We start from the raw sequence: 27,373 nt of genomic DNA, 5'->3' as shown, positions 1-27,373 counted from the left end.
AAAGGCACCAAAAGATTAAAACAGGCATATAGGATATAATGTCTTTGCCTCAGTAATAAAATGATAGCAACAACATGGCAGGGGGATTGATGGGGGGGGGGGGCTTCGGGGACCCCTCAGGGTACCTTTTCAGCAGTCTAGATCAGAGGTGATAAAGGCTTGCATGAAAGCAGCCCGAGTACAAACGGAGAGAAGAAGAGAAAACTAAGAATTATGTAGTAGTATAATTTGAAAGGAATTAATAACCAATTACATGTAGATTATGAAGAGGGGAGAAAGATCAATAATGGTTGAGTTAACTGGCTTAGGTTACTGTGTTGATGTAGTACTCATTAAAAAGGGACATGAAATTTTAGAATATAAACTGATTCCAAGGAAAATAATGAATTCAATTTTGGAAAAATTCATAAGAAGAGATTCATAATTTAGAAGTCAAGCAACTCATTAGAGCTAGATTTAAGAGTCATTAGCATTTCTGTGGTAACCAAATCACTGGAATAGATAAGATCCTCAAGGGATCATACAAGAAAGGCAGTAGAGAACCAAGGATAAACATCAGGAAGCACCATCATTTTAAAGGCAGGTAAAGAGGGAAGAAAAATGGTCAGAAAGAACCAGAGAGAGGGCAGCCGCCAAAGAAAAGGTGTTCTTAAATCCAGGAAAAGGTCAAGAGAACTGACCCCTTAAAAGAAAATACCATAAGAATGGAAGGAGTTCCATTGGTTTTAGTGATGGTTGATTTAGCAGCGGGGGGGGGGGGGGGGGGGGGGGGCTAGGAACCAGATGAAATCACAGGAGAAGGATATGACATGTAAACCGGTGGAGAGAGGGAGGATAAAAGCAGTAGACTCTTTTCCATGATGGAGGAGAAGGGGGTGGATACCAAGAAGAAAAACAGAAGTCAGACAGTAAGAGTGACTTCACCAAGCTCAGCAGTTGAGAAAAAAAAAGAAAAAAAGCCTGGGAGAAATGTCATGGATAAAATAATTGTGTGGGAGATGGAATATTTAATGGTAAAGATCCAGGAGAAGCTGGAGAGGAGTGGAAGGAAGAATTTGGTTGGGAAGCATCAGCCTTCAAGCAAGTGGGGAGAAAATGAAGTTCCAGTGCTTTCTTGATGGGTGGAGGCCAGGAGGTGAGAGAGTCCCTGCCTGAAGCTCCCCCTTAATTTCTGTGTTTTCCAGGGTATTGGCTGCGGGGGAGGTGACAGCAGGGGAAGGCTTGATCAGAAAGATTAAATTTTAGAATAGCCACTGAGAGACAAGGTAGAGAAAATTAACCAAGGGAGCACTGGAGCACCGGCTGAGATTTCATTTAGTAAAAGCATCGTGATATTTGCTCATTCATTTATATGTTAATGTATTGGACAAATATTTATCAAGCATCTACTGTGCCCAAAGATTGTCAGGTGTGGAGAAATTAATGATGAGTAAAGACAGAATTCTTCACTCACATGGAGTTGAGGAAGTAAATAAGAAACACACACACACACACACAAACCCACAAACCCACAATGCATCGTAAACTAAATGCTGCTGTACTCTATCATCATTCCTTGACTTTTTCCTACCAAGGACTACAGTTCTCATTTTTACAGGTTAATGTTAGTTTTAAGCGAGCTCATTTATTTTGAAGGCACTTTTTATTTTTATTTGTTTTAAAGATTTATTTATTTATTTATTTGAGAGAGAGACAGAGAGAGAGAAAGAGCGAGTGCAAGGAGAGGTGGAGCAGAGGGAGAGGGAGATAGAGAACCCCAGGCAGACTTCATACACAGTGGGGAGCCCAGTGCAGGACTCTATCTCACTATCCTGAGATCATGACCCCAGCCAAAACCAAGAGTCAAATGCTTAAATGACCGAGCCACTTAGCTGCCTCTTGAAGGCACTTTTTAAATTCTAAAGGGATCCACAGGTGATAATCCATGACCCAGATCTTGAAAACAAGTGCCATGGGTAACATGTAGAACCTATGGACACAAGACAAGTAATAGAGAAGAAAAGAAAGAAAAAGCACACCCACCACAAGATAAAAAATTATTAAGCCTAACTTATGAAGGAGTATTAATAACAAGAGAGTGCTTCGATGTGCCTGCTAAGCTTTGCATGTGCCTCAAAGAGCTGTGACCACAGCCCAACGACTAGGGAACCGACAGAGCAGAGTCTAGTCAGGGATGCAGATGCTTGAACAGGTAATGCTACGGCAGTGCAGGAACGCTATGCTAGGGATCCAGAGAAAGTGCTAAGGCCTTAGGGCAAACGATGCTAAGCCTTACTCTTGAATAAGGTAAAAAGCAGCAAGTGACTCAGCCACAAGCATTACAGTCACATGCTGTTTCCACAATTATATTATGCAAAGACAGAACATTAAAAGTCCTGTATAATAAAATTGACATTCTTTGCAACAGGCTTTGAGCACCGCCACCTCCCCCCAATGTAGTTCAGTGGCCAAAGTTTGTTCCATACTCATGCCCAAGGCCCCACAGGTGCTGGTCTCCTACCAACCTTCATGAAAAAGGAGGAGACCAAATAAAACAGGGTTAACAACCACCCTTCTAACACACAGGTTTGTTGAGAGATGGTTTTTCCTATTGAATCTTCTCAGCAGACTGGGTCTTCATGCTCTTCAAAGTATTTCATTTAAATTACCATCAAAGTAAAGTTAAGTTGGTATTAACCTTTTCTATTCAAATGATGCCCCTGAAAAGTAAGCACACCTTTCTGACATGCATGGAAATGAAATGATGGATTGATACACGTGGCACCTGGGATGGATGGGAGTCCTTCTAATGAGTGATCACCTGTGGTGTGACTGTATTGATTGTGTTTGTACATGTCAAATGAGGCTGGCAAGGATGAACTTGAAGAAATCAATCTTGGAACTCTCTAGGATAGCAGCCTCCTACTTTTCACAGGTACTAAATCATGAACTTACAAAAAAAATTTTTTTTTAAAACCTGAAAGAGAAAAAAAAATCCCTGCAAAGTTTGTAAGGTACCAATCTCTTCCTGACACTATTTGGTTTGGCAGAGGATTTCTTGTCAACTTAAAAGACAAACATGTGCTCAGAGAATGATTTGTGGAGGACAAATAATTGCATGAGTTCATTTGGAGACACACGCTCCTCGAACTGCCGTCCTCTTGATACTCTGCAGAATAGTTTCTATTTCTATTTATTTTTCTTATAATTACAAAAATACATCAAGAGACCCATGTTCTGCACCCTCTTCTTTCAATATAACAATGAGTTATGTCTATGCTTCTCTCTTAAGGTTGGACAGAAGATTTAGGAGAAGAAATGCGTGAAAACAAAGGTGACAAAGTTTGTATTTTTATATTTTTACAGAAGTGGGTGGTTGTACATTAGTGAGTACTGTACACGCATACATGCTCATTCATGCACCTGTTGTGATGGAGCGTGTCACTTAGTAGTGGTTGGCTGGCACAGTGAGGTGTGACTCCCCACCTGCCTTCTTACAATGTCAGAATGCAGGTGAAGAGAGAGTCTGAGGACCTGTGGGACTCCCATCTGCCTGAAATAACTTTTGCATCTATCCAAGAGGAAAACTTCCTAAGCAGATATACGGAGAAGAATACCATCCGAACAGATAAAACAATGCAGGGCCTATGTCCTGAATTTGCTTCCCTTCCAAGACTGAAGCATTGGTTTAGAAAAAAAAAAAAAAAAGGCTCTGTGGCCAGGGGTTAGCCCTCTCTTTCTGCTAGGGAATGATCTTTTCATGTCTTTCTTTTTCCTTTTAAAAAGAAAAGAAAGCCATGCATCATGTCTACATCATCCTGACACAGCAGCCTGGCTGAGCAATGAATTTCTAAGTGTGCCTGGTGAGGTTTTTTTCCACACAGGAGTGAAACAGGCCACTTCAGGGACACACAGACTTTCTACTAGCAGCAAAAGGGCATCTACTCACCTGTCACTTTCATTGCTTTGAACAAATGCCTTTAGATACTTTCAGGTCTTTTTTATAAAGAGTTTATTTATTAGAGAGAGAGGGAGAGAGAGCAGAGGGAGAGGGAGAAGCAGAGTCCCTGCTGAGCAGAAAGCCTGCCCAGGGACTGGATCCCAGGACCCTGAGATCATGACCTGAGCTGTAGGCAGATGCTTAACCAACTGAACCACCCAGGCACCCTGGCACCTCATTTTCTGAATTTCTGGCAAAAAAAGCACCTATTTAATCTTTCTTTATTAGTTATTTATTTAATAATTAATTAATTAATTTAACTGTATCAGTCATTATAGGAAAATTTACAGGAGAATCAAATATTTTCTATAATGGATTTGGCAGCTCTTCTTGTTTGTGAACATCATGTCATCCACGTTAGGTTGAAAAGCAGAATCACGGAATTGCCTGGGATGGAACATTCCTGGGGAAAAGTTGGCATTTGGTGGCTCCCTGGGCCATCTGGCTGAAGTGGAGGAGGGATGTCGCAGACTATAGTAGCAATAAGGATTTAGCATGCTCACCTCCTTAGCTATAGATCTCAATTCCTATCATAATTCTACAGACCTCTCTTTCTCAACCTTTTGCTCTTAGACAAAGGTACAGCTCAGCAGGGGAGTGGTCATATCCCTTGTGTGATACATCGTCTTAGATGCAGGGATCGCATTCTGAATCTATAAATAAACACATGACTTTTCAGAAAGGAGAGTCTAAAAAAATCACACTAGATGCATCCCCTCCTTACTATCTCAACTATGATACATACTAAATCTAGCCAAAATGAAATTGAAGAGCCTCCTTAAAGGGGAGAATTTAGCAAAATGATGCTGACCATGTGTAAGAACAAAGGAAAGATGAAACTTTCACCACAACAAAAGATTTCTTGCTACATTTTTTTTCTTAAGGAACTAGGGGAAAAAAAGAAGGAAATAGATGCATTTTACTTGGTTTTACCAATTTACAGGCCTATGAATTAATCTCGGTTTCTTTGATAAAGAATACAATGTGAAAAAAAAAATTGAACTCTTCAATGCTCAAAGATTGTCCATCTCTTTTTTTCTCTTTCACCTTAATGAATATTATAAATACTTTGAAAGATGATTGGCAGCTTCCTGAATAAGGTAATGTTTACATGAGTTAGATACCAGGTATATTTTTAATCATTTTGTAGTTCAACTAAACAGCTGGACCACTGGACCAAAGGTTTTCATTTCCAATTTTTGGATCAATAAAGGCATGAAACTCATTTTTTGTCTTTAAAGAGCAATTTGTGTAGTGATTGTGACTATGGATTTTCAATTTGGCCAACATGTTGGTATACTTAAAATGTTTTTTTTTTAGTATATTAGAATTGCAGTAGTAACAGTGGTGTGTGTGTCTGAATCTGTACCCATTTTGTGAGTGAATTAGTATTAGAGCTTGACCTTCTTGAAGGCTACTAAGAACTAGTACTGATCAGTGTTGGAGACAGCGGAATTATCTCTCAGAAAAACCCTGGGCTGGGCAAAAATAAAACAAAAATTGAGAACCCAAGCTAAGGTCAAATGTTTCAAAAAAATAGAAATAGTCATTGTAGCATGAAATGCAGTCTTCACTTTACTTTTCTCTTGAATACAAATAATAACACCAGCAATATAATTATCATTATATAACTATAGGTTCTAGATTATAAAGGTAATTTCCAGATTGCAGAAAATTCGGAAAATGCATAGAAGCTTCGAGAAAAACAATTAGATCACCGCAAATCCACCCATCAGACAGCCAGTGTTAACATCACACATTCTATATGTGCATCCATTGCTTCCCTATGCATGACTTAGAATTCTAAAAGCTTTGGGGTGCCTCCATCCTACTCTTTACTAAAATTATGGGAGCATTTCCCAAGCCACTGAAAATTAGATAACTGAATAGTGAGTCTCAAAAATAGAGAGATTGAAAAAGGTGAATAAGGGCACTGTTTCATAAATTAATGGATTTTGTCTTAGTGTGTATGTGTGCATGCTTGTGTCTGTGCACGTGTGTATGTGCACGTTTATGCATGTGTGTGTATGTGTGTGATATGTAGAGAAAGTGTCATTCAAGGCACTCATCATGTGGATCTTATATTTCATTTTTTTAAGATTTTATTTATTTATTCATGATAGACATAGAGAGAGAGAGAGAGAGAGAGAGAGAGAGGCAGAGACACAGGAAGAGGGAGAAGCAGGCTCCATGCAGGGAGCCTGACGTGGGACTCGATCCCAAGACTCCAGGATCATGCCCTGGGCCAAAGGCAGGTACTGAACCGCTGAGCCACCCAGGGATCCCCCTTATATTTCATTTTTGATGGGATGTCAGAATTAACTGAAAAGTAGATGTAGGACCATAGACATACATCATCTGGAGCATAGGATACTACTTTTACAAATAAACATCTCATAATAATTCAACTCACTACTATAAAATATCACATCTAAATTCAAAGCACCTGGTAGGCCCAGTGGGTTAAGCAGCCAACTCCTGGTTTCAGCTCAGGTCATGATCTCCTGGGTCATGAGAAAGAGCCCCTCATGGAGCTGAGCAGCATGTCTGCTTAAAAGTCTCTCTCTCTGCCCCTTCCCCGACTCATATGCTCTCTCTCTCTCTCTCTAAAGTAAATAAATAAATCTTTAAATTCAAACAGTATACCAAAGACTCTTTACAACTGTTATATCTACAGTCTTTTTTGCATGAGGTCCCACATCTGTTACCAAATTTCACCATCCCCACTTTTTCTGCATTCCTTCATATCAAAACTTTAAGTGTAGAAAATAAGCTCTGGATTTCCTGATGAGCTAGAACTCAGGTTGCTTGTCCTGAAAACCAAAAAGGATTGTGAATATTAACCTAACAACCACATCTTGTTCAGTAATGACATCTGTTTCAATGACTAATTATAAAAATGACTTTATAATTGAAAAAAATCCCATTCCACAGCTCAGTGACCTCATAGTTGAATCCAGTAGATTTCCAGCTTCCATCTTTTATCCAGTTGCTCTGTCCTTGTCTTCCTCCTTGTCTCTGCCATTTTTATTCCTCCCGCCTTGTTTCCTTCCTGCCTGCCTTTCTGTTTTTCTTCATTCTTCCTTGATTCCTGTTCTCTTTCCATTCTGTACATTTTTATGCAGTAAATTTATTCGAATGAGTTGAATTTGTTGAATGTCCTGAAATGTGTACACGCACGGTTTGTGTCTTGCCCTGCAGCCTGGAGGCTTGTGCTCCTTTACAGACATGACTCTGATACCAGGAATCCACATATCAGCAAGCAAGAATCTCTGTTACAAACTCGACTTCTCCTCTATAGACAGAACAACAAATGAACTGAAAACTCCACCAACCTTGGAGAGCCTTCAAGGTGCTAATGTCTGACAGCTGAGCTTCTTTGCAGGCTGCCTGGCAAAGCAATAAAAGCCTTAAATGGTTTGGGGACCACCAGTCCCTGCTTTGTAAAGTATTCATGAAATGGAATTACGATGACCCGCTACCTTGATATAATTTTCAGTTGCCTCAAGCTCTCTCTGCATTCGGTTTGACCTCCTTTGCTACCTCTGACATTGATCTATTCTTGAGATTGTAGCTATAGGCTTTCTGTTTGAACCTGAGATTAAAGTTGGAAATAAAAGCCACCACCATGTCTCTGCCTAGAGGTTGATGGGCTGGCATTGCTGCCGTCTTTTGTTACCAATTCGGGTGGTGGCTGAAGTGTCTACTTGGAAAACAGGATCTTGTAGGACTTCAACTGCCGTGAAACTACAAGTGGGTGGTTGTGGACGAAAGGAACAGTGTGGCTCTGGACACTGCTCCTGAACCAGAGAAGGAAAGCAGAGGCTCGCTGTTCTTTTGTGTTTGATATGGGCTCGTCCAGTACGTTCAGTAAGAAATGACCAGATCCATTTTTTTCTCCCTTTTCTTTGGGGGACTTGCTAAGATGCGTGGCTGGATTTCATTTCTATTATTCTTTCTAGTCGGCTTGCTTTCCTGTCAGGTAGTTTTTTTATTGTTGTTGTTGTTGTTGTTTTATTGTTTTTTGGTTTTTGTTTTTTGGTTTTTCTCTTCTTTGCCCCATCCCCAGGACAGTCTGGAGTATTTGTATTTCTACATCCCCCTGTGCCATTTCTGGCACTTATCATGATCTGCAGTTTGCAAAAGGGAATGAGTTTCTCTTGTCTCTTCTCTTGTGTTCTTCTGCTTTCACCTCTCATTCCCCTCCCCTCTTTCTGGGACCATCCTTCTGTTATTCAGAATAAAAGGGAAAGCTGCCTAGTTAGGAATGTAATGCCAAGAGGAAAATACAGTTGAATCTTGCAGATGTTGAAAAGAGAAGCAGGAGGGGAAAGCAAGAAGTCTGAGAACCTACCACCCTGGCTTTCCAGCAAAGGGGCTCCTTTCTCTTGCTAATTTCTACTTAGAAACAAAAGGTTTTTCAGAGATCAGGGAAATTCAGATGGTCCAATTTGCATTGCTGCTCACATAATATTCCTGTTCATTGACTAGAGAAAGCTTCTTTTTCTTTCTGCTACAAATGGAAGCACCTGTTTAAAAGGAATTGAATCAAATTTGATCTCAATTACCGTTTTTCTCAAACTTGTCTCTGATGATCAAAGAAATAAACTCTGAAACCTATTAGTTTTCCTTTTTCTTTTTTCAAATCTGCACTTAATAACTGGAAGATAAGATGGCATGGCAAGGGAACATTGTTTCAAGAGTCAGAAGATGTAGGTCCCACTCTAAACTGGGTCATTAATTGTGTGATATTAAATACATCATTTACATTTCTCGGTCTCCATTTCTTTTCTTATGAAATTAGAAGTTTGTATTAGATAATCTGTACCTTCCCTTCCAGTTAAAAAAATACTTTGGTTGTCCTTCACCTGTATAATTCAAAAACCTTTTTTTCTGAAACTTCAAGCGCTCTGATTGAAGAGATATACTTGCAATGTGTTTATCAGATTCTTTGGGCTGCCATCCGCTGTGGCTAAGGCAAGTCTAGAACAGTTCTTGGGGCTTTGAAAATGTGGTTCTTTCCTGCCGAATTTTGTCACATTAGTCATTCCTTTTTTTTTTTTTTTTTTTTTTTTTTTTACATTAGTCATTCCTTAAGGAGTTGCTAGTTTGATAGGAAACTGGATGTGAGAACTGTGTTAGTAATGATTTTAAAAGGAGGAAATGCATTTTTAAACCCTAGCCACTTAGAGTAGGAATTCCTCATGAAATCAGAGTATAGGCTTTTGAAGGCATGGACATAATTCCATTATCTCCTGATTGGCACATTGGGGGTCAGGCACTCAAAAATCATCCATAGGCAGTCAATATATTTGAGACTGATGACTGAGAAATGCTGAGAATTCTGACATTTTTAAAACAATTTTAAAGTAACGGTGTTCTGAAAGTGAGGATATTTTTTTTGAGTTTTAAAATATGAAGAAAACACCTCACAACAAACAAAAAAATGCAAAAAACAAAGAGCAAAACCAAAAAACCCCATCAAAACCCCCCACACAAAAACCAACCAAACAAAAATAAATAAAATATGCAAAATGCCATTTATTCTGTGGAAAAGAATAAATATAAACTGCTATCTATTTGCTAAGTTCTTTAACTTTCTTCCTCCTGTCCTCCCTCCCTCCACCTTTAGCATCCCTTCTGTCTTTGCTCCTCCATTAGGAAGGGATTAAGGATAGATCCAGGTGACGTGGACATGCAGCAGGCCCTCCCTTAGAAACCTGCCCCTGCCTCCTGCACCCTCAGCCCCTCATGACCAGCACTCTGCCCCTCTACCCCCAGTTCACTCCTGTATTTTCTTCATGACTCAGGCATGGCTTTGTCTCTTTCTGGAAACCTTCTTTCACAGCCAGTCTGCTAAGAGGCCTTCTTATGTGTTCACAAAGTATCCTGACCTTACTTTTTCCAGGAGCACTAATCACACTCATAGGATGGCTTCACTTGTGTAAATCAGGGACCTATATTGCCTTAGAGGAACCATGGTCTCTGGAATGTGTTAATAGGACAGCTGGTCTCACTGACAACATTCAGCAGAGAGCCTCCAACCTATTCCACCAGTTTTCCCCAATTTTCTCCTCTCTCAGGAATTTCTCATTCTCTACAACGTATTTAGAAATGCTTAGTCTTGGGGCTGACCCAAGTTCTTTATAGCAAAACAGAATCTTCACATATTTTTCTCCAATTTCTCCTACTTTTAAGTCTCCACTACTTGGCTCAGGGGCACAGAGAACCATGAAGATGCTATAGAGCTGCTGCCCTTTCCACAAATGTGCTAGCAGCTCTTGTGGCAACCAGTTGACCTTTAGATTAAACACAAATTCCAACACTTGGGGTTCCTGGGCTGTGTGCCTTCCAGCTGTGGGCTCCCACCATCTCCTCCTAGAAGTGAAAGCCCTTTCTTTTCCAGACACACAAGCATTCAGTTCGTGTCTCTCTCCTATTTCCAGATGGTCACCTCCTCTTGTTGCTGCTCATCCTTGAGAACTCAGGTCCTGAGAAGCTTTCAGCAGCCCCGCTGTATCCAGAAAGGTAATTAGATAAAGACACACACACACACACACACACACAGACGTCTCCGATGGCCAGGCGTCTGGTACACTGGAAAATGCACAAACACTTACTGAAACCTATGCCCATGAAAATAAAGTAACACTAGAGGAAAGAAGATGATCTCATTGGGTGATTTTCTGGAGAATGAGATAAAACAAGTTTATTTTTTTATTTCTCTTTTTAAGTTTATTTTAAAGTTATTTATTCATTTAGAGAGTGACAGAGAGAGAGAGAGAGAGAAAGCACAGAGGGAGAGGGAAAAGCAGACTCCCCACTGAGCAGAGAGCCTAACGTGGGGCTTGATCCTGGACCCTGGGATCATGACCTGAGCCAAAGGCAGATGCTCTACCGACTGAACCACTCAGGTGCCCCTTATTTATTTATTTTGTTATTTTTGTCCTCTAACATAACTCAGAGTTCCCTTTTGAATTCCCTGATTCTTGTGAGATAGACCCTCCTATCTAATCCTGCCATGGTGGAACACACAGCTGGGAGAAAGCATACATACTACTAGAAGGATTCTGCTAATTCTGCTAATGCATGTGGGATGCATAATGAATTCATTTCTAATATTCTATAATAAAATATACCTGTGGTATAAATTTAAAACATTTATAATAAGATATATGTTGCAAGGCTTCTTGATGTTTCAAATAAACAATAGATACATATTTGTCACGATTTTAACAAGTAGATATTCAAACCATACATTTTCACATGTATGCTAATTACTGTACTGTGAACATCCAATAATTGATTAAAAGGTATTTCTGCAGGTGTTACATCTGTACGAATACATGATCATCAAAAGCATTTTAAAAACCCAATAGCTAAAGGCAGAGATAGAAAAATAATCACATTCCAATTACTTTAATAAAGGAACATATGAAATGTATTTCCTATTTCCTACAAAACACTAAAACAAAATGCATTTGTTATTGTGTTTAATGATACTATTATCGATGTTATTGGAATCACACGTGGGCAATCTGTCTTTAACTCACAAATGTGGGAGCCCCTCTAGTTATTGAATGATGTCAGGAAAGTAGGTCGGTAAATGTATGCAGTGCCAAAAATGAAACAGCTTTGAAATTTATGAAGTAACTATGAAAATATGGAGTAGTGATCAAAGCAAACAACTATAATATCTATGGAAAAATACTACTGACTACTTTTAATCTCTTATTGGATATGTTGAGGTATATTAGGTTTATCCAGCTAATGGATTAGGTAAAGAAAAGAAGAAACACCTCCTTTGTGCACCCTCTATGCAAAGTGTTATCATATACAGATCGCTCTATCAATCATCTACATAGTAATCTATTTATCCATCAATCTGTCCTCTCATTCGTGTAAGATAGTTAATATTTCCCCAATATTACAGATGAAGACCTAGCAGAGAAAGTTCATCATATCTTGCCCAAGGCCTCCACAGCAAATCGGGGGCTTGAATTCATATCAGCTTATTCCCAGGCTAATACCACCTAAGGAGCCTTCTTCTGTTTGGGTGATTTTGTTTGCAGTGATGACCACATTGTATCATAAAGGGCTTTCTGAGTGCTGTTTTCTTCAACACCCTGTAGACTCCTAAATGCAGAGGTGATAACATAATTATTATTATATCCATCTCCACTAGCGACAAGCCTGGAATTTAACAGGACTTCCACAAATGCTTATTGAATTGAAATAGAAACATACTACCTGTGCTGATTTAACTACATTATAATCCTCAATGTTCCAACAGTCTCCATTTTGGAAATAAGGACTGGTACGAACTGGCCTTGTACCAAAGCAGCCAGTTATTTTCCAATGTCCTCATTGTCAAGTTCAATGTTACCTGATATTAACTCAATTCACATGAGGACAAAGGGAAATTTCACCCCATGACTTTTATTTTGGCAAATTCAGTTTCCATTTCCTTTTTTTTGTTGTTGTTCCTATTCAAATATTTATTTCTCCGTCACTCAGGAAAATTTTATTTCTCATATTTTCAAAACAATGGCATTCATTGGTTCAGCTTGTTACAATTTTATATTTCCACTGGGGGCTCATATGCTTGAAATTCAAGACAAAGTAAATAAATTCTATTATCACAGGTTGTTATTTTTATCATTCTAGTCATACATGTAAGGAAATGTTACAATTCACAGTGAATGTTGCTGGCATGAATACAGAGACCACAGTAGAGATATATTCAAAGTGACAAGTGGGTTTTGCCTTAAGCTCTATCGGGACATATGGGGGAGCACCCCCTTTTCACAGGGGTTCATTGTCCTGACTTACACAGTAATTATTTTCCTTATCTACCCCAACAGACTACTAAAATAAAACTTCAGATCAAGTAAAAATGATCACCATGGCCTGCCTAGGAACTGGGAATGCTGTGATTCCTGGTTCCCACTGACCAACAGTCTATGGCTGTAGAGCAGTCAGAGCAACAAAAAGACACTGAAGAGAAACAAGTACCTTTTACCTCTTCCCCTTAACTAGCAAACCACACTCTTTTAACACAAGGTGAGAGTCTCAAGCTGGTAGTTTTTATACTTGCTAATTAAAAAAATCAATTATGTCTGTTGGGATGGAAGCCTAGACAAATGACTTTATCACCAAAGTGAGTGAATGGCCAGAGCAGGGGTCAGCAAACTATGGCCTTGGGCCAAATCCAGCCCTCTATCTCTTTGTATAGCTCACAAACTAGGGTTTGTTTGTTTGTTTCCTTTTTCATTTTTAAAGAGTTTAGTTAAAAAAAGAAAAAATACATAACTTTAGGGTTTTTAGATGACTATATTTAATTTGACTCTAATATACAGCCTAGACTCTTGACTAAAGATTAGCAAAATTTTTAAGGTTTTGTAGGCTATATATATCTCTGCATATTTTTTTTTAGTTTTTCCCCCAAACTCCTTAAAAATGTAAAAAAAAAAAAATTACTACGGAGCAAAAACAGAAATACATGTGTGGGCCAGATTTGGCCAGGAGGCAGGTTCCTGCCGTAGTGGATGGCTGACTCATACAATAGAATGGAATCACCACGTAGAGAAAAGCACTCCATCAAACAAGAATTCTTCCCAACAAGATCACCTGCCTTGCACTATTATGAGATTGAGAAATAAACATCCATGGTACGTGATCCAGGATACATGTCAGGTCTATGTATTATAGTAACTAGCCTCCCCTAACTAATACCAGGAAGGATAGTCAAGGCAGGCCTCCCCAAATGCTGACTGTTAAACCCAGATCTAGAGGGGAGAAAGCCATGTAGATACGTTTGAGAAAAGCATCCCAAACAGAGGCTCTGAGCCAGGAGTACATCTATAGTGTTTAAGGAACAGATAGGAGATGTGTCTGCAGTAGAATGACCAAGATGGAGAACATTAAGATTTGAGGTCAATGGAAGAAAGAGGCAACTAGATTTTTTTTTTTTTTTGTAGATCCTCATGGATCATTGGGTCTTTCCTCAGAGTAAAATGGGAATGGAGAGTTCTGAGTTGCATAAGGCATGATTAGACATAACAGTGTCACTCTGGGGACACCTGGGTGGCTCAGTGGTTGGGCACATCTGCCTTAGGCTCAGGGTATGATCCTAGAGTACCAGGATCGAGTCCCACATCAGGTTCCCTGCATGGAGCCTGCTTATGTCTCTGCCTCTCTTTCTCTCTCATGAATAAATAAATAAAATCTTAAAACAAACAAACAAACAAACAGTGTCACTCTGGTTGTTGCCTGAAAATGTGTAAAGGGGATCAATGGTGGATGTGGGAGCCAGGTAGGAGACCATTGCATCACTCAAGTGAAAAACGGTAAGGAACTGGAATAAAATCACAGCAAAGGATAAGATAGAGCCCACAGCACTTGCTGACAAATTGACATTGTATATGACAGCAAGGGAGAATCTTAAGATGACTTTACCCATTTTGTACCAGGTAAAGTTGATACTTACTGAATTGAAGAAAAGTAGAGGAGGAATAATCTGGGAAATATTAAGTGCCCAATTTTTTGCATGCTAAGTATGCAACGTCTATCAGACATGAACTGGAGATTTCACATTAGCTGTTGGATAGAAAAGTCTGGGACTTACGGGAGAAGTTAATAGGCTTCCTCTCCAATCTATATTCTTTTCTGCAGCACTATTTTATTTTATTGTATAGGAATATAACATTTTGTTTGCATTATCTTCCTCTCTTTCTAAGTTGTTTACTCATTGAAGGAAGGACTTATTTATTTTTAAATGATTATGTGTCCTGTAAAGCATATAGTGCACTCAATGAATGTGTTTCAAATAAACAAATGAGTGTAGGTAGGTGTGTCTATAAATGCCAGAGACAGTGTGTCCTTAAGTAAAATTCTTACACTTGTTGTACATAGTAATTGGCCACAGACTGCTCCTGCTCCAAAACACAAAACATTTTTTAATGGGGAATATCTAAGACTTTTAAGAAATAGTGAAGAGCATATGTCTAAAATATTCATATGTTCTCTGGGTAATTGTAATGCTAGCTAAAGTTGAGGACTATTGCTCTAGAATTATGATTATAGTTGTACATTCCTATATGTGAAAGTATTAATAGCAATTATATTCCATATCCAAGTTTTATGGGAAACTACCACCAATTAAGCATTTTATTCCCGCCTTTGGGCTCAAGATCTGTCTGTGAAGGTCACGTCCATTTAACTGTGGAAAAATCGCCTGGATTTTGCGATTTTCTGAGAAAAACAACAATGAAAAATGGAAAGGGGGAAACGTCACCCATCATGCCACCTGAGAAATTTCTTAGTGTCTGCTGAAATAAGTTTACGAAGTGTGCAGGTTACCTATGGAATATATTTATTACATTAGGGACAAAATCAATGCTGTACTTCACAAATGAGTTAGAGGTTACAGCTTTCCTTAAACAATAAATTATACCAGATATTAGAGGATGTCTTTGGATTCACAAATGCACTTCAGTATCTTTTTTCCCTCTAGCTTCTTAGGGAGCACTCGCAGGGACCTTCAAGCAATGTGGTGTTTGTCACCAGTCACACCTGTTCATATGCTCTGGTGGGTGGAAATAAAACTTCATGACTTAAATAGATTATGGAGTAAGAAGGGATCGTTAGCAGGTTAAAGCAATTACTTAGTTTCCCTGGCTGTGATAGATTTTCATTGTTTCTGAACATAACCCTCCACAATGCAAGGCAGGTACATGTTTACTTGTTTATTCACATGGGCAGCTGACTCATCTTTCTTCTTCCCACAAGTATCAGACATAGACTGGCGCGCCCACCACACACACACCCCTGCACCCCCTCACCCACCAGAAAGCCAGACAGCTAGCACATTAGCAAATGTTTCTAATCTATTTGGAGTTTGTAATTTTAAAATGTTTCGATGTTAAAAACCTTTTTTAGTCCTTGATTATTTGTGAATATTCTTAATTCCTAGTTCTAGTCCATTACCAAGACAGGGATCTATCTCAAAGAATGATGTCCATCACAGAAATTCTACCAAATCTGTCAGACTCCTGGAGTTTTAAAAGTAAACGACAGCTGTAGGTTTGGCATATGAATTTGCTGTATTTCACTTCAAACATACTGACATTTTGGAGTTACCCATATGGATGAGTAATGCCTGAAATGAAAAAAAAAAAAAAAAACCTAATATATAAAGAGGTAAGTGCAAAGTGCATATAAAAATCCGATGAATATGACAGTGATAACTCAAAAAGTTAACCCTAATCTTCTCAACACTGAGTTTCAAAAACCTTTTCTTGGGGGGAGGGCACCTAGGTGGCTCAGTCAGTTGAGCACCTGCCTGTTGATCTCAGCTCAGGTCTTGATCTCAGAGTTGTGCGTTCAAATCCCACGTTGGACTCCATATTGGATGTGGAGCCTACTATTTAAAAAGAAAGAAAGAAAAAAACACCTCTTTTTTTTTCTTTATTGCCAGTCATCTGGGCAGAGCTTACTGAAAGAATAATATTCCACCTCCCATTTCCTTGGTCACATTGGTTTGGGACAAGATAGATGGTGGGTGCTTAACACACACACAAAGCATCCTGCATGCACTTCCCTGTCAAACTAATAGGTTAAAAAAACAGTAAGGGTAAAAGCTTTTAAGGACTGTGACATAAATGACATTTGATGGGGCAGAAAGCCTTACTGTCCATACAGCTTCAATTTGAGACTGGAAGATACTCAAGACTAGGTTTTTTTTTTTAAAATATGTTTTAACATCTAAAAAACGACTTATGTGATTAGAAGTTGGGATAGTTTTGTCTCAAGTTTGCATCAGCTTTTTTTTTCCTAGACACAGAGATGTCATCCATAGTAACTAACTCTGATCCTTTTTTGTTTACATTTTAAATATGAGTGGCATTGAAGACTGAGGGTGGCCTCTGACACGTGGCACAATCCATAGGATGAGTTCTATTGAAGTACTATTTATAAATTCTAAATGATAGAACTCTATTGTCTATGAACATCACTTTGATAGATATGGACCCCAAATTCATTTATAATAAAGCATACAGTATATTTAAGTGCATGAATAAAGAATTGTAGCTAACAATCATTTTTCTTCACCTATGTTGCAAATAGTACTAGGGATTTAGCAAACAGTCTCTTCACCCTCTCTCTTCTAGAATGCAGTGGTTAGGAAAAAGGAAACACAAAACAGGTTATATGATTGAGTTTGAGCCACAGATATTTTGGTCCGTGATTCCTGGCCTATTCTTGAATGCTGCCCTTCAACCTCATAGCGATTTCAAAACCCTGTTCTAGAATGAGAACTAGAAAGTGCCAATGCAAATCTGTAGCTGGAAAACTAGAAATTGCTTTCAGCTCAGCTCATCAAAGTGTATAAAAGTATTTTTCAAATGTTGATCAACAAAAGTGACTTTGATTCACAAAAGACGTGATCAGTTTAAAATGTAATCAACAAAGACCATGAATAACAGAGCTTCCCCTCTTTTCATAATTGAATGTACAGTGATTGAATTTTAGAGCAATCCAGACTCCTAGCACTTGGCTCGGGATGACCATATCACAATGTAGAAAACTCCCATGTCCATCTGGTGCCCTTTTGTGTCCCTGATCAACTCGTGCAAATACTCAAGGCAATATGATGAATTTCAATCTCCTAATGTCTCTCTGTCTCTCTCTATTTTTCTCTTTATATCTCTAAATCTCCCTCTTACTTTCTACCCTCACCTCCAGCCATTAGCAATGGAATTTTTGTCTCCTACTTGGCTGAGAAAATTTAATTCATCAGACAAAACTTTAAGTTCTCATTTAAAAACTTGTTTATCTAAGAGTATTCTATCCTCATTCATTCCAGACTTGTATGTCCAGAGATCTGACATCTTCTGAATGAGTAAAAGCCATCTCATCTCAAAGTCCCTTTACAGTTCTGGATCTTTTCTGTTGGCCTCTCTCTGACAGAGAATGAAAATAGTCATCCACCCAGGTAAGAAAACCATGTACATGATGTCATTTTTGAAACTTTCTCTCCTACTCCAATATAGAACAAAATCCTTTTGCTTTTATGTCCTAAGTATTAATAGAAACCCATCCACTGTTCACTATCCCTGTTCCCATCAACATAGTTCAATTGTCACACAGCATGTAATGATAACTTCTTCTGTGATTTGGTTTCTCAGTATCTTCTCTTATGCCCTCCAGCTCCTTCTTCACAATGCCCTAGGGTGATCATTTCAAAATGCAATGTAGTTAAAATAACGGACTTTTCATTTTGTTCTTATACATGATCATATGTCTTGATTTCCTAGTATGGTCTTGGTATATGCCTGTTGTCCCAGCTGGTCTTCATTTCTGAATTTTTAATAAAGTAGCATCAGTAAGAGTTGCATTTTTAAAAAAGCAGGGGCAGGGGGCAGGGTGCTCCTGGGTGGCTCAATCGGTTAAGCCCTGGACTTCTGATTTCAGCTCAGGTGTTGGTCGCAGGGTCCTGAGTTCAAGCCTTGCACTGGCCTCAACGTTGGGAGTGAAGCTTAAATAGATGATAGATAGATAGATAGATAGATAGATAGATAGATAGATAGATAGTAGATAGATAGCCAGGAGGGAAAATAAGTCTGTGTTTGGTAGACGTCTATTTTGTACTTCTAGTTTCTGCCAATGCCCATCTAGTCACGTATGAAATACATAGGCAAGAGACAGAGTTCTCACTTTAAAGTCTATTACATTTGTAATACAGCCAGCAAAAGCTCATGTCTCTTTTTCTGAATCAGTACAACACCTCTCTTTCAATTACAATGTGGGGCTCTTGCTGCTTGAAAAGATGCATTCAGACACAAGCAGCTAGAGACAGATCACAAAGTCCTATGATATGCGTGAAGTCTCCAGGCTGCCAGTTGGCATAGTCAACAACAAAAAAATAAAAAACTACAGGTGTATAGGAGCCCAGAATTCATTCTGTAGAGGTTGTGAAAGTAGTTTTAACTCCTCTGCTACGTGTTATTTGTCAGCTTTGGGTACGTATCTATAATTATTTTATCAATTGTAAACTTTTGTGTGGTAAATCTTCCATCAACAATTAGATTACAAAATAAAATTGCATGTTTAATGAAAAATTAAATACTGACAGGTTTGTTTCTTTTGGAAGTTGATCATGAACGTGTAACAACGCAAAATGATTTTGTCAATATTTAGCATCCATAATAGTGACAGCAGCTATGTTACAGATAAAATGAAACTAAGTCAAAGATCCAGTGAAGATAATCGGTATCTACTTCAAGAGTTCACAATTATTTAACTCAAATAAAGCTTTTCCATATCTTTAGCTATAAAAGTTGCATTTACCTGTAACTGTGTGAACCATGACTTTTTAGTTAGATTGAATGATTATTTTAAAACTTAATTTCACTCATCTTAAATTCCAAATGTCCCTATGAACTAATAAACCCAAAATGATAGAGTCGTTGTCTTGGTCCCATTAGCATAAATTCAAATTATTGCAACAATGCAGTATTCCAAAGAGAAAATTATTTAGGTGGATGATAATATAAATACACATTTTGAGAAACATTTCATTACTGTAAAAACAAAACAAAACAAAACAAAATGCCCTTACTGAGTAAAATAGCAATGGAGAAGAAATTTACTTGGAATACAGAGTGTAGTAAGATAAAAATGATGGCAGATTTTTAGCTACTCCTCTTATTGAAAGGTAAAGGCTATTTCCCTTCCCCTCAAATCTGTACTGGACCCACTGACTTGGCTTGACAGTACAATATAGCAAGCTGACATTCCGCCCTTCTGAGGTTAGTTCAAAGGAAGCTGTGCAGCTCCCATTTTGACTCCTTCAAAGACACATCCTTGGGGAAGGCAAAAGCTACGTAACCAACTTTGAAATCAATCTAAGCTCTTCCAGCCATGCTCACACAGGCATTATCCATGGAAGCTCAGTACATGAAATGTGGAGAAGAAACCAAAGAACACACCTCTGGTTAAAAGTAAGCCCAGACAGGTAAACTGTCTGGGATACCTCCAGCCTTGTTGTGAGCCATCGCAGTTGAGATCCTAATAATTACAGAGCCAGAAAGGACTAAGGCCTGTTATGCCCTGCCAAATCTTTCTCGAGCCTATTCCCTTCCAGCTTCTAGTCACCAGCCAGTTAATGCACTGTGACTCATGATTGATTCAACCAACATCCCAGATGGTCACCAAATGGGGATTATCTTGTCCATCTTCCTTCCTACATTTAGTGTCAGAGATTCTATTGCAAGGAAGAACTTTTCTTTCTTCTTCCAATTTCATACAATGATTCATGTTTTAATATCAGAATGATTCCAATTCCATTCAATGAATTTCACTGGATAGACTCATTATTTTTATTTTGATTCTCAAATTTCTTACATTTGGCCCTTCGAGCTGACTCCTAGGTCTTTTTTATGTACCTCCATTGGTATTTGAGAAATTTCATTCTTTTGAGAAGAGAAAGAAATGCCAAGCTTATTTCCTTTCCCTTTCCCAGGTATTTCTCAGAGCATTCCTGGTTTTCTTTTTTAGTGAGGTTAAATACTTGGTGTGTTCAGTGCTACTTGGTATCACCGCAATCCCAAGCCACCACACATGGAATTTTTGTGGTCCTCCCAATTACTGTTTGTAAATAACTTCTCAGACAGAATAATAACTCTCATTATTCTCCACTTACTTCCTTGCTCCATCAGTTAACATATTTGAGCAATATAACCAGTCACTTAACCACCTCCTCCACCTCTAAACCTTGCTTCTGTCATCCAACTTTTGGATACCAATGTTTCTGTTAAGAGAGAAAGAAGAAAGTAATATAACTCTGAATCACGAGGAGTCAAAAAAGAAATCACAAAGGAAATTCAAAATATTATGAACTGAATGATAATGAAGATATACAATAACAAACTTATGGGCCACAAGAAAAATATTAGGGTCTATGAAAAAAAAGACAAATGTATCAACAATTTCAATATTATTTAACTAGAAAACACACCCTTCCAACAAAATGCAGATGATTTTATGAAAAACATTAAAATAACACTGTATTAATTTTTTTTGGTATATTCTTGACAAAGTACCAGAGACATATACAGCTAAAACACGGGTTAAGGTGACGCGAAGCATTTTCTCATGTGCTTGTTGGCCATGTCTATGTCTTCCTCTGTGATTCTGTTCATGCCCTTTGCCCATTTCATGATTGGATTGTTTGTTTCTTTGGTGTTGAGTTCTTTATGGATCTTGGATACTAGCCCTTTATCTGATATGTCATTTGCAAATATCTTCTCCCATTCTGTAGGTTGTCTTTTAGTTTTGTTGACTGTTTCTTTTGCTGTGCAGAAGCTTTTTATCTTGATTAAGTCCCAATAATTCATTTTTGCTTTTGTTTCCCTTGCCTTCATAGATGTATCCTGCAAGAGGTTGATGTGTCCAAGTTCAAAAAGGGTGTTGCCTGTGTTCTCCTCTAGGAAACGAACAAGGGGTAGTGGAAAGGGAGGTGGGCAGGGTGTTGGTTTGACTGGGTGATTGATTGGCACTGAGGGGGGGCACTTAACGGGATGAGCACTGGGTGATATGCTATATGTTGGCAAATTGAACTCCAATAAAAAAATAAAAACGAAAAAAAAAAGAAAAATGGGTTAAAGAATTTTAATATGTACCATAAATAATTATTATATGTAATTTTATTTTTTTTAATTTTTATTTATGATAGTCACACAGAGAGAGAGAGAGGCAGAGACACAGGCAGAGGGAGAAGCCGGCTCCATGCACCGGGAGCCCAACGTGGGATTCGATCCCAGGTCTCCAGGATCGCGCCCTGGGCCAAAGGCAGGCACCAAACTTTGCGCCACCCAGGGATTCCTATATGTAATTTTAAAGTTCACAGAGTAACACAAAATGTTTTTGTTTTTAAATTTTGCTTTAAATACATAAAAATTCTAAAGTTCTTTAAAAATAATAAATAAAATAATTTTTAAAAAGCTGAGAGATTGACATTTGGGGGCCAATTAGTTAGGTATTCCTTCTAAGGAGCATGGTGCTGTGTTAGAGGTGGGAATTATGATGAAGGTATATCTCAGCCCTTCTTACCCATTTCAATGTGGGTTTTTTCTGGTACACCTGCTGTTGTAGGAGTTGCTCAGCTAGTTTCTGAATTTCTTTCAGAGGGACTCGCTCTGTGCATAGCTGTACATTCACTGAATCCACAGAAGGAGGGGAGTAAAGGAAGCATCTGTGTAGCCAGTCTGATGAGAACTATTTTATATAGCCACCAATATATAGTAAGACTAGTTTTTCATTATCCAATCATATTTCAAAAATACATTTAAAATATCCGCATATTTGATATAATTTATATGTATATTTGTTGTATATACATATATATGTATATTTCTTCTTATCATCTCCCTTAAATTGTCAACATGCCACTTTGAAGAACTCAGGATAATGTATTCTTTTTAGTCTTTCCTCAACATCAACCCCTTTCCTTTCTCTTCTGAGATTTGCAAACCAGATTTTATTTATTCCTCATGTACCAAACTTCATATGCCAAACTGTCTCCTCCTCAGGTCCTTGGGAAATGCTCCTGTACTTACATGAAACATTATTCACTGTCTCCGCATAGCTAACTTCTACTCATCTTTCAAGCTTGTGTTCAATAGTGGCTTCTGTGACCATCCTGATGAGGTAGATCTCCATTATAAAATCTTTCAAGGACACCAAGACACTACCCCTGCTTGGATTTATCACAGTTGGAAGTTTGTAGGTATTTATGTGGTAATATGTCTCACACACTATAAAAGTAGCCGAGAAAAGGCAGAGAGCATGTCTGTGATTTCTCACCATGGGTACTAGCACAGTGCCTGTTATCTAATATGTGCTCAATAAATATTTACTTGGTGAGTAAAGAAATAAATGAATGACATTTTAAGTTAAACTGCTCTTCCATTTGGGTCCTTATATATTCAAAAGATCTTGCCTACTCTCTCCTGGGATTCCTTTGATTCTAGGTGGCACCACAGAACCACCAGGAGTCTTCCTGGATAATATTTTCTATAATTTGAGTTAAATAAATATGTTGCTACAAAACAAGCCATTAATGAACACTTTGAAACTGAACAATATCAGTTAAAATATGTAATATGTAATGTGTAAAATATGTTAATAATGATTTCTACAAAATTTTGGACATGAGGTCTTTCGATCAAAAATGCAACTTCATGGGATAAAACTATCTTAAAAACTTATCTCTTTAAACTTACATGATTTTCCAAGGAATCTAACTGTAAGCAGTATTGAAGACAGGTGTGCTGGGCTTGAGATAACACCTTTAATTAGGAAGATTATTTTCTTACTTTTTTATATTTTTTAATTAAATATTTGTTAGAAAAGCTAGTATTTTAAAAACTCCTCTTGTAAATCAAGGCTGCAGTTTGGATTTTCTGGAGCATTAACTCTGAGACAGAGTTCAGTGTTCAAGATGTTGTAAGGGAGAGCCCGTGAGATCAGCACAAGCTCTCTGGAAGGGAGGGACAGGAAGCAGATGCAGGCAAAGGATGAAGCTGCAGCCCCAGCCAACTCCACTTGGAGCTGCCCAGCTGAAACCACCTGTCTCAGTTGTCCTGCTTTGGGCCTAAATGGCAAGACTTTTACACCTATACTTTGGTCAATGCACATGGCTTCGCCCAAAGGATGCAGTATCTCTGGACAGCAGACGCAATTCCAGAAAGCATTGGTATTCTGACCACTTTACAGCAGTGGGGGCCTCAGGTCCTTCGTCATAGGAGATCTATATGCACACCTCCATGCTACTACTAGCAATTTGTTATTTCATTATCCATTCTTGATTTTTCAATAAAAATAGCTCATATTTATTCAATGCCAAGTATGAGCTAGATACTCTAGTAAGTGTTCTAAATGCATTTCATTTGATATTTACAAAAACTCTATAATCTACCAAAATTTTAGCTCCTTTTCACAAATAAAGAAACTTGGACACAACACTTAGATTTCCAAAGGACACGCAAATAGAATTTAGACCCAGAGACTCCAGCTTCAGACACAGAACTTTTTAACCCTATGGTACAGCTGCTTTCTAAAAAAATGCATAGCAACATAAAGGCAATAAATCATCTTGAATGTCCCAAATTCATTTTTGGTTCAGTGTACCCGTTTCCATTTAGATCTTATTAAGGTGAGTTACATTTGTATGAAAAGAAAATTTTCTCTAATTATGCTATTGGGCTTAAGACGATGACCCTTGTAGTGATTAATGTTTGATGTCAGAGATAGGACAAATACAAATAAACACATATAACCTGATGTAAAAAAAAACAAAAGCCAGTATCTCCATCTAAAAGTGCTGCATGGGTAATCAGAGATATAAGAAGGCAGAATGATATAGGATCCCCGAAGTGATTCTTTTACATTTAGACCTCTTCAGGTGACTAAACAAGAGATATGGTACTGAGATATGCATGCATGTGTGGGTGTGTGTGGGGGTGGGGGTGTGTGTGTGTGAAAAAAATTGAGTTTTAAGGATCTAAATCTCAATGAGAGATCATGTTAATGAAACAATTTAAAGCATATTGCCATGGATTTTGCAGACATTTAGAAATAGCTTATAAATCTGAAAATGTACTATGCATTTATTTCCCTAGAGAATATTCTGTGCAAACCTCAACCAACATATTTTGTTATATACATTAAGGACTAAATTTTAATGCTATGAGAAAAGAAAATAGCTAAACATTGAGCTATCATTGTGTGGACAGCTTTCCCACAGGATAGGGTATGCTAGATGAATCCACACTAGAGTTATTGAAACCAAGAATGGACAAAGCATATTTATGGGGTATAGAAAAAGCAGAAAGGAACAAGTTGCCTTAATGGTTCATTTCTATTTCTCAATTCCTAGACTGAATGGTTATAAATTATATTAAATAGATACAGAAAATATTAGACACAGATTATTAAATCATTAACAACCCATCAACAACCACTAAAACACATTTATTTTATTTTAAGAGTTACCCATTTCATTATAAATGGCTTTTTAAAACTTACCCAAGGAATTTAATATAACAGGCAGTCTTTAAAAATAAAGTTAAGTAATTGAATTTAAATTAAAAAAAGGAAAGAAAAATAAATAAATAAAGCAAATGCATTTGAAATGGCTTGATATGTTATACCTGCCATATGCCCAAATAAATTATTTCCAAGACTTTTATATAAACTGTAGTCTACTCACACCATTTCTATAAATATATTATTACATCTTCATAACTCAATTCTTATACAACAATAATATAACTAGCACAACTATTTTAAAGAAAATTTTAAAAATAGAGGTCAAAGTTGGCATAGACTTAAAGGAGACTCAGACTACAGGTATGTGTGCATATATGTGTGTGCATGTGCATGCATACATGTGAACGCACGAGCGCTTGTGTGCATGCACACATGCGCGTATGTGTATCTCACACATACTTTCTTGGATGCCTACCAATACCACTTCTCTGAAAGATTTATGATACTGTAATGTGCCAATGCCAAGTATATTGAGAAACCAAAAGCAGCCAGCAGATGATGGTTAAAAGTTACTTTTTCAACCAGTGACTTTGACGAGAGTGTGAAAAGATTTACCTTTAAACTTCCCATCAGGACTTGCTCCAAACTTTTTTTTTTTTTTTTAAGATTTTATTTATTTACTCATGAGATACAGAGAGGCAGAGACAGAGACAGAGACACAGGCAGAGGAAGAAGCAGGCTCCAGGCAGGGAGCCCGACATGGGACTTGATCCCGGGTCTCCAGGATCACACCCTGGGCTGAAGGTGGCGCTGAACCGCTGGGCCACTGGGACCACCCTGCTCCAAACTTTTTAACAGGTATCTATGATCACCCTGTACTTCTTAGAACATTTATTAAACACACAATAAAAGTGTTATTTTAAGAAAGAGTGGAGAAGCCTGGGTGCCTTTGTCTTCTATGGACACATCCGCTTCCCCTCTTCACTCATTTTCCAGCCACAGCATCACATGCTCAGAGCTTCTCTTCTGTTTTCCCCATAATCCTGAAAAGCCCCACTCTCTTGTACATTTAACTATCAACTGAGTTATTTCCCAATCAAACCTTATCAAGAGGATATTTGGCAATTTCTCAGGTCTAAACACGCAACTACAAGTTGCTCTCTCCCTTGGGTATCTACATGAGAAATGACATTCTTATTCTTTGTGTTACTTTTTGTATCAAAGTCCTTCATCATAAGATTCCCAAGAATAGAGGCTTTTTAAATTTAATTCGTTGTACATTACATTTAAATCAGTGCTGCTAATTCTTCCTATAAATACAAAATTACTGAAATTCTGTTTCCTAAAGGATCTCAATTTGCATGTTTTCTCAGCAATACATTTTTTAATAGCAATTAAACACTGAGCCAGAGAATTCCTCTGAGATCAGGAACATCCTATTTGTCAATTTAGAGTAAAATACCTAAGCTTTTTCCCCCCATGAGCTCATATTTTTTGCCACATGGTATGCTTCCAATTTGCAGCCTGGCCTATGAAAATGCCACATTCATATTTCTAAACACACCTACAGATTAGAATAGAATAGATTTGTGGATGACAAAACACTGCTGTCTGGATTAAGCTCTGTGGGCATGACTCCATGGAAGCCTGCACAGCTGATAAGGGTAGAAATCTAATTTCTGCCTAAATGGAGCCTCAGTGGGAGAGCATATCTCTGAAAACTTCAGAGGTAAAAATCTGATGATCATAATTTTACCCAGATGGCCTTTCTTTTTTTGTATTCTAACTAACATAGAGTAAAATGTCTTTAAATGAGTTTTCTAATTGCAGGTGTTCCATTCAGGGAGTATCACACTTCTCTAGCATTGATCTGTATTGTTGAACAAGATTCCCAATTTTCTTAGAAATATTCTTTTTGAAAAAAAGAGAAATATTCTTTCTGCAATTTACTTTTAAAAATAAACAGTATATTATTTTTTTAAAAAAAGGAGGTTGCATACAGAAGTATAGAAGTCAGTTAAACTTTGCTCCTCCAAGTATCATCTATCCCATCATTGCCATGACTAGGACTAGCTCATTCCCCTAGTCATGGGTGGCTTTTTTCTCACTCTTTAAAAAGATTTTTTTCCCACCTACATGGAAGTAATTCATGATAAAAACAATTTTATCTCTAACATGCAATGATTCATGCACCAAAAAGGCAGTCAAATAGCTGGTTCTCATATCCCTGCAAATGAAGCTAAAATAATAGGTAAGTGGATGGGGCTGAAAGATTTAGAAAGTCTGTGCTGAGCTTAGCTGTTTATTGACATGTGCAGTGTGAAATTAATGAAGATATCC

Source organism: Vulpes vulpes, chromosome 12, assembly GCF_048418805.1.
Source record: "Vulpes vulpes isolate BD-2025 chromosome 12, VulVul3, whole genome shotgun sequence".
Taxonomy (NCBI): domain Eukaryota; kingdom Metazoa; phylum Chordata; class Mammalia; order Carnivora; family Canidae; genus Vulpes; species Vulpes vulpes.
Note: the sequence above shows the minus strand (reverse complement) of the source record.